The following is a 12,956-nucleotide window of genomic DNA, read 5'->3' on the forward strand; positions in this document are numbered from 1 at the left end:
ATTTATAGTTTTCACTAGTCCTGTTTCCAATTCCACTTCATTTCTTCCTGACTCAGAAGAGCTTGGCACAAACAGCACATAATTCACTCTGTCTTAAACTCTTGAAGAATTAGACCTGTAGGGGCTGCTAGGGGGAAGATTCAGTTACCTAAACATAGCTGTCTGGTGCTCTCTGGTATTTGAGCTGTATGCACAAAGTCCTCCTGTCTTCTGAAGCAGCAGCTGGAGGCCAGACTGGAGACCTGAGATATCTCCAGTGATGCTACTGCTCGTTACCTGTGTGTGGGCACTGGAATAGTGACCCTGGAGCAAGCCGGTGGCCCAGTCAGCTTAACAGGAAGAGAGAAGTACCTCCAGAGGATGAATTGTACCATGGGTCTTTGCTGCCTCTTAATATGACTTAGCTGGAAGGTAGAGGCTGTGCTGCTGCTGTACAGCATATGAGCTCCCACAGACCCTTTGCTACAGGGATTTCAGGCAGCCAGGAGAGGGAATGCAATTGTGAGGCCAAGACATCATCTCCCAAACACTGAAGGCTTTGGCAAATGAGGACTTGTTTCTGTTTGACTCACTCATTAGGCTTCCCAAAAAGCACAGGAGGAAGAAGCTGAATTTGGATTTAGTTGTTTCTGCACTTCAGTGAAAATGAATAGTGACAGCTGCTATAGGATTGTTAAGGTTGGGATCACCTTTTGCTGTAATGCCTGTTTGCACAGGAGTGGTGAAGGAGCTGATCTTGTGGAAAACAATTACTTGCCGACAGCCTCAATTGCAGATCGGGTGCTTAGCCTTTGGCCTTTAGGAAATCTTGAACGGATTCAAAGTTGGGAAGAGTCTCTGAAGCACTTGCTGAAGTGAGGAAAGAGTGATGTTTATTTTTTGGTAGAGGTTTGGTGTGAGTATTTAAGCTGGGAAGAAGGGATTTCAGCTTTTCAGTTTCTTAGAGCCAAACACTGCATTTGGGATGCCTTGTCTTAGTGCTTTCAGGGTTAGGTGTCACTCCCTCTCAGGGCAACTTTTGCCTGCCAAACTATCTCTGTGGCTGTCTGCACAAACCACAGAGCCTGAGACTGTTGTCTCCTTCCTGCTGTTGGAACATGAAAAGGCACTTCTCTCATGAGCAGGACAGAGCTGCTTTCTGTGCAACTGCCTGAGAATATGTGGAGCAAACTAGAGTGCTAGGCAGTGAACTCAGCCTTGCAAGACAACTGAGACATAGCTGACTATACGTGAAGGGGTTGGCAAGAGAACCGGCCCTCCACTGCAAAAAGAAGAATAAAAAAAAAAAAAAAAGGAGGGGGTGGGGGGGAAGGGGGAAAAGAAGAAAGGACGAGAAAAAGAAAAGGATTATTCTTGTTCTTTATTTTCCCTTCATAAATTTTGAGCAGCCAGTCTTTCTGGGCTGCCTTCAGCCCCATCCTCCTTCTTCCCAGAAAGCAGTTTTTCTGTGCTAAAGACCGACCCTTGTAAGGGAGCTCTGCCTCTGGAAAGGGTAATACAAGGCTTCCGAGGGATGTGCCTGCAACACTGATAGCACAGCACTAGCCTCTTCCAGAAGCATGGGAGTGCTTTGTTTTGATTATTTAGCTAGGAGAGTTGGAAATGGCTGTGAAACTGTTGAAGGCAGAAAGGTACAGAGACTGGCTGCAAACAGAGGGACAGCAGTAAGAGAAGCGTGTCTAACAATGGACCCAGCACCGTCTCCAGTCTGGTCCCTCAGACAGGCAAAAAACTCCTCTGGAGAAAGAGGATAATCTCCCAGAGGAAAACAAGAGTGAAAAATGGATACAAGTGAATACATGCATAAGCATCTGCAAGAAAAGGTGGTGGAATCTACCCACACATTTCACAGGCAGAATCATCCTCCTCCCTGGGCTGAATCTCCCTTCTGCAGATACTGCAGGGAGCAGGGAATACTACTCTGTCATCTGAGGCACAGTACAACTCATGGGCAGGGAGCTGCAGAAGTAAAGCAGTGTCAGACAGCTCCTAGGCTGAAATGTGTTTTGCATGAACAGTTTGTACACTTCTGCATAACAAACATCTGTAAACAGAAAGGCAGTTTGCCCGCAGTATGTTAACAGGTAGCAGGGCTAAGGTTTGCCAGAGAGTTTGCTTGCAATGAATAACTCAACCAGTCCTGCTGCCCTTAAATTTAGGTAATAATGCTGCAGTCAAAGGCTTTATGAGTTTGGCAGCTAATGCTGTTGTGGGCTTGTCTCTGTGTTTGGCCTGGGGCCCGCATTATTTCACAGGCAACTTTGACCTTGTGTGACAGCATCACTACCTGGCAAATTAGGCACAAATTCTTTAACCAGCTTGCCAATACCAAACTTGTAAAGCAGCCAATGTTATTCTAGAGGAGACTGAAAACACAGCTGTGGGTCGGGGGGTTGCTGGCTTCAGGTTGCTATCTGAAATGCTTTCCCGGAGTTCAGCCTTATGGCACTTTTTGTTCCCCGTCACCATCTTACCATTGGCGGTGGTATTCATTTAGGATCCACTGAGAGCTTAGTTGATACCCACTTCTCAGACTCTGATTCTTCTCAAGGTTTCTGTAGGTAACATCTCCCCTCTCTGCCTTTTCTGATGAGTGTAAGATGCCCTCTGTCCACAAAGCAATGGGTTTTGTTCCAGTTCATCTTAACCCAAATACTAGCAGGCTCAATATGAAAAGGAGTCTTCAGTGAGTGCTAAGGGACTCAGAAAACAAGATTGCACAATATGGAAAAGAAATGGGCTTCTGAATAGGTAATATACAAATGTAATGCCAGCATAAACTTAACACCTGGACGCATCTTTGCCAGTGCGTAAACCTTTCCAGCAGTCCATGTTCCCAGGGATTCGGTGTCCACAAGAACACCCTGTCTCCCTGCTGCTGCCCTGACTTCTGCAGAGGTTGTCAGCTTTGAGGTGTAGCAGTCTGTCTTTCAGAATAACCACACTTCTAAGCACAGTTCTAAGTGGTGCTTATCCAGTTTCACTCCAGTTTTTGGATGAGCCAAAAAGTATCCTTGATGTTCTGGAGCTACATGTCTTGTGTTCCCAGGGATGATCTCTCCTGCCAAGCTTGTACCTAGGTGATGGGAGCAGAGGAGATGATTGGTCTCCCTCTGCTCAATGTTTGTAGGGTTGTATCAGAAGAACAGTGTCCAGTTTGAGGACCTCCAGAAGAAAAATGTCAATAAACTGGAGTGAGCCAGGAAGTGATTATATATAAATAGGCCCAAAAAAAGACAAGTTGGCAGAAAACCAGACTCCTCACCAGCAAGGTGGGAACTGTCCTTGGACAGGGTGCTTTCTGTTATAAATGGTGTATGTGTGATGGACAGAGACATGCCATTCTCCTGAGCCATGACTGTAGGGGAGAGGCAGGGTGTGGGGAAATAGTGCTGCTCCCATCTTTTACTTAAGGCACTTATGAGCTCTTGACACATGGGGAAATGTCACGTCAGGCAGGGAGGATCTGAATGAGCTCAGAGAGCATTGGGACTGAGGAGAGGGTCAAGGCAAGACATGGAACTTAATGATTTTGCTTACTGCCTATATCCAGTCCTTTTTTAGGTGTGCAGGGTGACCCCAAGTACATTTCCAAGGTCACCCAACAAGGAGCCAGAGGTGAGAAGGACCAATGGCTTCCAAGTCTTGGCCAGTGCTAGTATCCAGTTCTCCAGAAAAAGCAGGAGGGTGTGTGTAGCCATAAGCATTACATGAGATGCTCAGGCCAATTTTAACTTCTAGTCTTTCAAAAGGCTCCTAAAAAAGCACCCGAGTTTGTCCCAAGTTGGTAATGATTTTTCTTTTCAGCCCTAGGTTCTTTTTCTAAAGTTGTCAATGATGGATACTACAGGCTCTTGATTTGTCTGTGGCCTACTGAAACACAGAATTTTTGCTTTATTAATATACAGAAAGTCTTTTGATCTCTATCAAGGAAAATATTAGAAAGTACAAAAGTAGTGTTTACCCTACACATTATTCCAATTTTCCGATATTTACAGTCCCCTGAGATGTATCAGTTTTGCAGAGGCATTGTGCTCTTGTTTACGTTATAAGAATCAGCTGAGCATAAATTTCCACACTATGCATGCTCAAGATGTCAAACATCTGAAAGTGTCCCTGGGGTGATGAGAGTCTCGTCGTGAGAAAGGTCATTGCATTTTCAGATGTCCTTTGCTCTAACTGGAGCAAAATGTTGGCCAGGTGAGTTCAGACAATCTTTTGTGGAGAGGCAAACACAACCAGTCGTGAGAGATGAAAACCATATATATCAGAGGGCAGTAACCTCCATAAAATAGGTCCTACTGGATGCTTGGACCATTGTAGGCATTTTCACAATGGTTGTCCATCGCTTAAGCCGGCTGCAATAGTTTCTACTTGCACTGCTGAAAACACTCTCTGTTTAAGGATTGTGCTTAACAGAAAATAACATCCAAGAAGGAAGCTTTGAGTTTCAGGGTTGTTGAGAAATTCATGGCCAGTCACTTGCCTGTGTTTGTCCAGTACGAAGTCTTCAGAATTTCTTTTCTTGGTGTTGCCACACAGGGCTGTAGGGCTCTAGATATTTTTCAAACACGTTTTAGAGCCTTTTTATGCTTGAGAAGGCCTTCTAGTTGCTGAGTTCTGCTTAACATGGTCTGCTCAGAGCTAAGTGTCTGACTCAAAGGTGGTCTGTACTCTGCTTGTCTTCAGAGGAACATAGAAAAGGTCTCTGGGTGGGAAAACACAGTGAGGTCACCTTGTTCAACTGCTCAGAGTTGAGAGTGAAGAGCACTTATTCTGACAGAGGCAAGCTCTTGGTCTTACAACTTGAACACACCATCAGCTGCATATGTAGCTCCTTCTTGGAGGTCTCACATTTTGTGATTCTAGTGCTTTATGGTGGATGGAGGCCTGGCCACAGCAACGCAGCTGTGTCCCATGCTGGTATGCTTGAATGTGGTGTTGCTACCCAATGTTCATCTACAGTCATTCTGGGCCTCTGGCATTAAGTCACATAATCTCAGATTTGGCACTGAGACCCAGAGAACCTGATTCCTCCCCTGCCCTCTTCCTGGGAATGGGCTGAGAACTGCTGCGATGGACTTGTCTGGTTGCCAAGTGGCATGGAGCAACATGAGCATCCTAGATCTTGGCACCTCCAGCCCAGCTTTTCTGATCTCAGGAGCCAGCAGCGACAGGGAACTCTCACTACCAGTGGCCCTGCACCAAGTCACATGGAGTGTGAGGTCATTAGAGGAAGATTCTCACTAATGGTCTTTGCTTTGGAGGAAAAGTTGCATGGATGTTTTCTGTCTGAAAGTAGGCTCTCAGTCTGCTGCAGCATTTCCCTCCTTCCAGTAGACTTCTGACCTTCCTAGGAACAATGTTTGACCAAGGCAGAACTGACTGACAGAAAGACTGCAGAGACCTTATTCAAGTGTCCTGTTCCTCTCTCACATCATCACAGGCTGAGAAACTACCCCAGACCTGATATCCCTGTGCTGCTGGAGGGAGAATGGAAAGAAAGCTAAGCACAAGTGACCATGCTGCATGCTATTTTGTTGGTTGGTTGTGTAAGTATAAATTCGTGGGAAGCAGTGCTTCTGCGGAAGCAGTGACTGTGGGGTTTTTTTTTCTCATTAATTTTGCAAATGCTGGCCCTGTTCCCATGTTTGCACACTTCACTCTCTCTCCTAAAGTGCACGTAAGCCAAACATACAGGGACCAAATTAAACATGGACTGCTGGCTTTTGCTTTTTTGCACGGCAAAGATGGTTTTTGAAGGAAATGTAGTATGCTCATTTGAAAAAAAAACAAAAAAAACAAACCATACCCAAAAAAAAGAAAACAAAGGTGTCAGACTTCAGCTAGCTTGGTACTCGTATACTTAATGACTTTGGGGGCTGAATAATTAAAAAGCATTTGTCTCCTTTGGCAGGCACCGGCTGAGAAAGCAACATGTTTGAATGGAGAGGTAGTAATTTTGCAGCCATTTTTCCTTCTCCTGAGGTCACTGGCTTTCTGCACTCCAGTTTTACAGTCTTTTGGTGTACACAACCCATGCCAACAATGTTTTAGATAGCAACTGTTCCTATGGTTTCCACTAGGGGAGGCTGAACTCAGAGTCGTCCTATTTTTAAACGGGGTTTAGAAATGCAGAGGCCCGGGGGGGCAGGGAGTGACACAAGGTTTGTTTCCCTATATGGAAGATGGTGAGGTTCCGACTCCAGCGCGAGTATATCAGATGACTTCATGGGGAAAATTCCATGTCTGGAATCCTTGCCAAGCGGCTTAAAACCTGGTAATCATCACCAAAATGTCCACCATGGCCTTCATCTCCTGTGAATGCCTTTGCTTTACAGCATTCCTCTGCGGTCACGTACAGGTCCATCAGCATGGACTGGGCTGGGAGCCTGTCACACACATCTCGCCACAAGAGCAAACCCAGCGAAGCGGTGCTCGCCCTTAGAGCTTTGTAGGACTGATCTTTCCCAGTCAGACTGCTCCTCAGTAGTCTTGGGCAGATATCCAGGCTTCCCTCTTCTGTCTCCTGTTTGACCCTCGTTCTGTCTGCATTCAGCCATTTGTGCAAAAGGCTACCTAGAGCTGCACTGGTGCTTTCTGCCTGACACCATGATCTGCCCGCCACTTCTTTCATCCTGAAATCCTTTGAGATCCTCCAGGCTGGCTCAAAGGGCAGCCAGTTGGACACCTCTTTCTGTGGGGATTTTGCTGTCTGTAGGAGCATTGGCTCCCTGGCACCAAGGCCCAGCACTGCATATCCTTTCATTTCTTCACAGGCTGCCATCTCAACTTCACAAACTTGCTCAAGAGATAACACCGTTTCCTCCTCACCTCTTGGAAAACCTCCCCTCCCCTGCCTTTCCAGGTCTCTCCCATCTCCAGGTCTTGGCACGGATTCCTGCCTGACTTGTTTGGATTGGTCCTTGCTGTGGAAGGTCTATGAATTGGTGTTGGTTACTTCAGTATGAGACAGTGGTTTCAGTGCTTTAACAGCATCATTGATTTGATATTGCTGGAAGCAGGCAAAAGGTGGAATGGCAGCCGCATGCATCCCATGTCTGTGATGGGCTCTGTTCATGTTATCTCAGAGAAAGGACTAGCTGGCACATGTTCTCGTTAGCCTGTGCCATGGAGGCAGTAAGAAGGAGTGCTGTCTTCTCTCCACTTTCTTCTGGGAGAAACCAAAGAAATTTGGGATTCACACCAAGGGGGTGGACAGGTATCCTGTGAGTTCACAGCTGTCTCTGGTGTGAGGGTTAACAGTTGAGGAATGGAAACTTGCAGCAGCTGGAGAAAATATGAGGAAAGGTTTGGAGCCAACAAACAGTAATAACCCTGCCCCGGGTAAGGAGGAGCAGGCTCAGAGCCCGGCAGAGAACTTTTCCAGACAGTGGGCCTTGAGTCCCACTGGGATTTTAAGGTCTTCAAGGCCTGGATCCAACTATGAAGTCCAGCTTGGGATGCTCTGTCAATGCTGTGAGTCAAGGAAGCCCCAGACTCCAATGAAGTACCCACAGAGTCATTTTTTCTATGCTAATCCTTCTTTTTGGTTAAAAGCTTCTCTGAAGAGCAAATGCAAGGCCTAAGTTGAGTGCCTAGGTTTCAGTGGGGAGAAAGCCACAGCTGTGCCTTATGCAGGCACTGCTCCCTGTGAGCCTGCAGGTCATTCTCACAGTTAATTCTAACAGCCTTGTAGGGAGGAGTTTGCTTGTGCCAAGAGAACTACAGAGTTTTCACTCTTTCTTCAACCCAAACCAGGATGGAGGGTCAAAGCAAATGTGAATTAAGGCTTAGGGGATATTTTGGTTTGGGTTTCTCCAAATGTTTCATCACGCAGTTTTAAAACACTTGATGTTTGGCCTTTTAAAAATCTTAGGGTTTTATTCTTAACCGAGCCATCGCTTGGGCCAGACTTTTCTTATGAAAAGCTTGGTCCTAAGCAACTTCATGTTATCTTATGGGAAGAATTTTTTGCCTCCAAAGTCTAACTGGCTCCAGAAAAATCACTGCTGATTCTGTTACTCTGTGCTTAGATGACCATTCATCATCACCTGAAGAAGGCCACCTTAACCTACCCTACAAGCAACTTTAAGAAAACTTTATGTCTTTCTTTTGGGGTGTTTCCCATGGGCCTTCTGACTGGAGTTGCTTTACTACATTAATTTCAGAGCAACGGGGTTTGGCTTGGCTATGCTATAAGGTTATTTTTCAGTTTTATGACAGTTGATGTGACTATAAGCTGCTAGCTGGCTTCTGGTCAGGGTGTGACACACATTCTTCTCCTCCTTTCCTCAGGGGAATCTGCTGTGCAGGTGAGAAATGTGCATCTTACCTCACCTTGAGGCATCCTCATCTGTGGTTGCTGCTGTGCCTTGGGCAAAGGAGTGACCTCTCTCTAGTTCCTCACTCTCCTCTACTGTGGAGCACTATGGTGGTGTGGAGTAGGATGGCCATGGTGAGCCTGGAGAACCCTGCTTTCTGTGCTCAGACCTGTGAGGGCACATGGTGCAAACAGAAAAGGCCTACCACTGCCATTTCCTTCAGTCTCAAGTCTCCCATCATTCCCATTTGATGGTGCTGGGGCATCTTCACCTGCTTTTCTGGCCTCAAGGTTCTTCTCCAGGTCCCTCCATCCTCCTCCAGCCCAAAGGCACACCCTCTCACCAACCAACAGCTGTTTTCCTGGTGGTTGTGCATTGGAAGTGGCAGGAGGGGATAGCAAAGCCACTGATAAGGAATGAGGAACGGGGTGGGGTTTCTCCACCTTTCCCTATCAGCCTTCTCCAGCCTCTCCCAGGCTGCCCTTCTGTCCCTCAGCATGGCTGCCAGTCCCTCCCAGAATACTGGTCTCCTTCCATCTCCTCTTTGAAGGGAGAGTTATTTACCTGTGCCCTGTGCAGAGCATCTTGTCTCAGCATCTATGCTCAACATGGATGGAGTCATCCCTGAGGCCATCCCCACTCTTGATCTAACACCAGGGTTTGGTTCACATATGTGGCTGGGGTCCTTGCTGGCCCCTGCCCTTGGCTGGAGAGACCTGACAGTCATGGGGAGCAAGTAGTTCTGGAAGCTGGGTCCCATGTGGGCAGTTAGTCTTTCCCTGGTCTACACCATGAAAACTGCATGCCAAACACTTGTTCAAGCAGATGAAACTAGAGCTGCATCTTCCTTTCATTCCTGGTCATACTGAAAGCTGAGAAGAAGGATATTTTGGCAAATAATGTGAAATGATTTCACTTCCTAGTAACACAGTGAAATAGAGATCTGCTTTCACTGCTGTAAAGCAGGAGCCAGTTGTGGTTTGCAGAAAAGAAAGTACTGCTGGGAGGGAGCAGGACACTGTTTCTGCATGGTGCTGGCAGAAAAGGGAGACACTTGGACTCCACAGAGGAATGGTTTGTGCTGGGTATAATATCACCAGAGGTCTGTGAGATGCTGGATAGTAGACTGGATCCCACGGAAAGAGGGATGTGCTCTGTGTGCAAAAGCAAGGGTTGTGTAAAGGGGAGTTGAGACTGCACATCTCAGTGGCAAGTGAGAGCACTCGCAATAACTTTCCAGGATTTTGAATGTGGCATGAAATGTCAGCCCAAGTTACCCTAGAAAAATTAGAAAGATGGCCAGGAAACAAGGCAGTGAAAATTCTTGAGGTCCTACAAATAAATGCGGTATGATCTGGGGTAAAAGCATCTGAATCTGCAGTCCAAGGATGGAGGGACTTCCATGACAGTGAGCAGCTGCAGGGGACAGGCAGGCAGGTTGCTAGCTTTACGCATTGTGTCCACCAGGGCTGAGACCCATGTGTCACAGAAGGAAGCCCAACTTGCTGTCTACTGGATTTGCTGCCTGCTTTGCCCATCCCCACAACCTCTGTGTGCTCCTGTAGCTTCCTGGAGGGTGAGCTCCCAATGGAGCAGTTTGTGGGAGCAACTGCCCATGGTGAGTCAAAGGCTCTTTTAGTCTGTGTCTAGGTATGGTAGCTCAGCTAAGTAAGGATTAGGAAAAATGATACCTGCCCATTGTGGCATCCTCTGCAATGGTAGGGGATGGGCACAGGATCAAGCAAAGGTCATTCATAGAAGGGAGAAACACTCATGCGGGTCCTGAGGTGTTTCCCAGAACGTCGCAAAGCACTGGCATATTCCATGTAAAGCAGTGAGTAGCTGCAGGTCCACAGGGGTGAGGGTTACATTTGCCCCTCCACGAAGGCACATTGAGTTGCACATACCACACGATGGCCTCACCATGAGGTCTCGTGACATGTGGTCTGCAGGTTACGTCTTGCCTGTTATTAATAGCTCCGCCTTAATGTCTCTCCATGATACTCTTGCAAACAATTTTTTCCTCCTTCTTCTTCAAGCCAATTATCGGGCAAGAAGCCAAGCCCTTGAGCAGTGTGACTGTCACGTTTCTCACGTCACATCATGGCTGGCTGCTCAGCCTGCATGGGCAGCAGGAGCATCCAAATGCCCAAGTACCATTTAGCTGCAGGCATCTCAGGAGAAACCTGGAGCATGGCTTGGTCCCTGATAGAAGTGAGGATGATATGATGGGCTCCTCTATCAGCAGTGGGTTTCCAGAGGAAACAGAGATGGGGACAGGAGACCAGGAGGGGGATGGGACACTTGAAATGTGGGCTTCCATCAGGGAGATTGCCCGGAGAGTGCAGGGCAACAGGAAGACAGGAGCATGATAGAGTGGCCTTGAAGAGACAGAGATGACCTGAGTTTGGCCAGAAGAGGGTTTCTCTTTACCTCACAAACCTGTCTCTGTCATAATGTCCTTTAAACATTCAATTTATTTTTAGGCGTGTGCAGTTTCAGTGCTAAACTATATCAAAAGAAAACAGAACCACCCTCTCTCTCTCTCTCTTTGCCCCCCTTCAGCTTGTCCCCAATAGACAGGTAACAGTAACCTACACCCCCTCCTTCATCTTTTCATTGAAGGGTGGTAAGCCACACGTCATATGTATCAGTTTAGAAGAGTAAACAAGGCTAAAATCGGGGGGAATTATAGAATCTAGGTCAGACAGAAAGAAATTGAACCTGCTCTTGAAAGTATGTGATTTTTCCAGCCTCCTAATGATAAAGCATTGGGTGGGACTCTGTTAATAATTCACACGTAGACATTAAATAGTGGTATCAGGTTACATTAGAAAGTCAGGTGCTGCCAGCTTTTTGTTGCTGAACTAATGGACTTTGGCTCCAGTGCAAACTGTGCATTGCCTTGTCAAATACCTTGGGATAGAAATGGTGGTGGCTGTTTCTTCTTCCTGCAGGACTAATTTACTGAGAACCCATGGTAATTTTGGGAGAGAGAGGCTCTGTCTGTAGCTCGTGCTGGTTAGAAATGTTCTTGTTCTACTGCAGCAGAAATTGTGTGCTGGAATTATGTGACGGCATTGCCAAAGCCTGGTTTATGACTGGCTGCTCTAGACAACATGTAAGACCTACAGGGGAGATGGGGAGTTAGGTACCAAAAGACCTTTGTGGATCAAAAATCACCTACATGTAAAAGAAAGTCAGTGGGGAGACCTGAATCATCTGCTTGGTTTGGGGAACTTCTTTGTGCCATATCCACAGATAGTGGTCTTGATCTTAAATTTTTGGCTGATAATCAGCATGAGCTAGGTTAGAGTCTGTGCTGGGCTCTGAAACTCAAGCTTGTAATTTATTTTTCACCTCTTGCTTATAATTAAGCTTCTCAGCTCCAGCCAGGCCATGTTCTGCCAATGATGACCTTTTGGCTAGATACTGGTGGTTTGCACGTGCAGAGCTGATAATTAGAAAATCACCCAGAATAACACACCTGCTCCCTTTGCTGGACTGGTTCTTCCTGGGTTCAGGGGAGTAACAAGCAATGTTGCCATATGAAAGACACTAACCTCAGCAGATCTGGCTTAGATCTCAATCAGGGAATAAATTTAATACATAAGCAAATACAGTTTCATAAAGTCATTTCTCAGAGCAGAGCTTTAACTTTAAATGGGCAGAAAAGCAATTTAAGATTAGGGAAGGGAAAGGGAAGGGGAGGCTATGGAATAAAGATAAAATTGCTTCTAACAATTCACATAGCTTTGAAGCACAAACAATAGGGTAAAATTCATGTTGACATTGCAGAAAAGAGCATGATTAACTTGCATTGGGTGGGTCAGAGTTTGTATTGCTGTCTGAAGGTATTGGGAAGAGGCAGGCACTCAGTATATCTAGTTCAGGTTACACGTCATGTAAGGCCAGTAAGTCTCCAGTGAGAACGCAGGAAGCCAAAAAGTAGCTCATCACCAAAATGTTTTGTCCTGGGTGAATTTCTGTCCTCAGAGAGAGTGCCACTCAGAAAATACGCTTTAATCTCAATCAGTTTGGCTTTGGGCTCAAAACCAGAGGTACAAACATGCTTCCTCAGGTACCCTCCTTCAGTACACGGGTCAGCCAAGCTTTGGTGTGGTGTGTGTTTGCCTCTGGCTCCGTAATGCCAACTGGGCTGCCAGCACCTCTGCCCTTGCCTCCCAGCTGCTGTGTGGGTGGCACAGCAGGAGATACAGGAATGGTCTGTGGATGTGGCAAAGAAAGATGAATGTGGTGCAGGCCAGAAGGCCCAAGCCCACCGCAGGGCCTTGTTCAGTGGTTGTCTCCAACACACCAGTATTTTGGAGGGGAAGCCAGAAGCAGGGAGACACCTGGGTCCCTTTTACCATGTGGACTGTCGATTCATGAACATCGGGCCTTCGTGCTGTGGGTCTTTCCCTTCATGCTTCCTCCCCTGTTTTCAGTGAGTGGATGCTCAGGCTGTTTTTCAGCACTGTAGGGGAAGAGTAATAATTTCCATGTAGGCCACTGTGCTAGGAGTATGTGTTTAGCATTGGCTTACTGCATCCATCTCTTCTGGGAGTGCTCTAGGCTGACTGCACAGAACATGCTAAGAAAGTAATTCCAGGAAACTCAGAGTCATCATCA

Source organism: Athene noctua, chromosome 4, assembly GCF_965140245.1.
Source record: "Athene noctua chromosome 4, bAthNoc1.hap1.1, whole genome shotgun sequence".
NCBI classification, from domain to species: domain Eukaryota; kingdom Metazoa; phylum Chordata; class Aves; order Strigiformes; family Strigidae; genus Athene; species Athene noctua.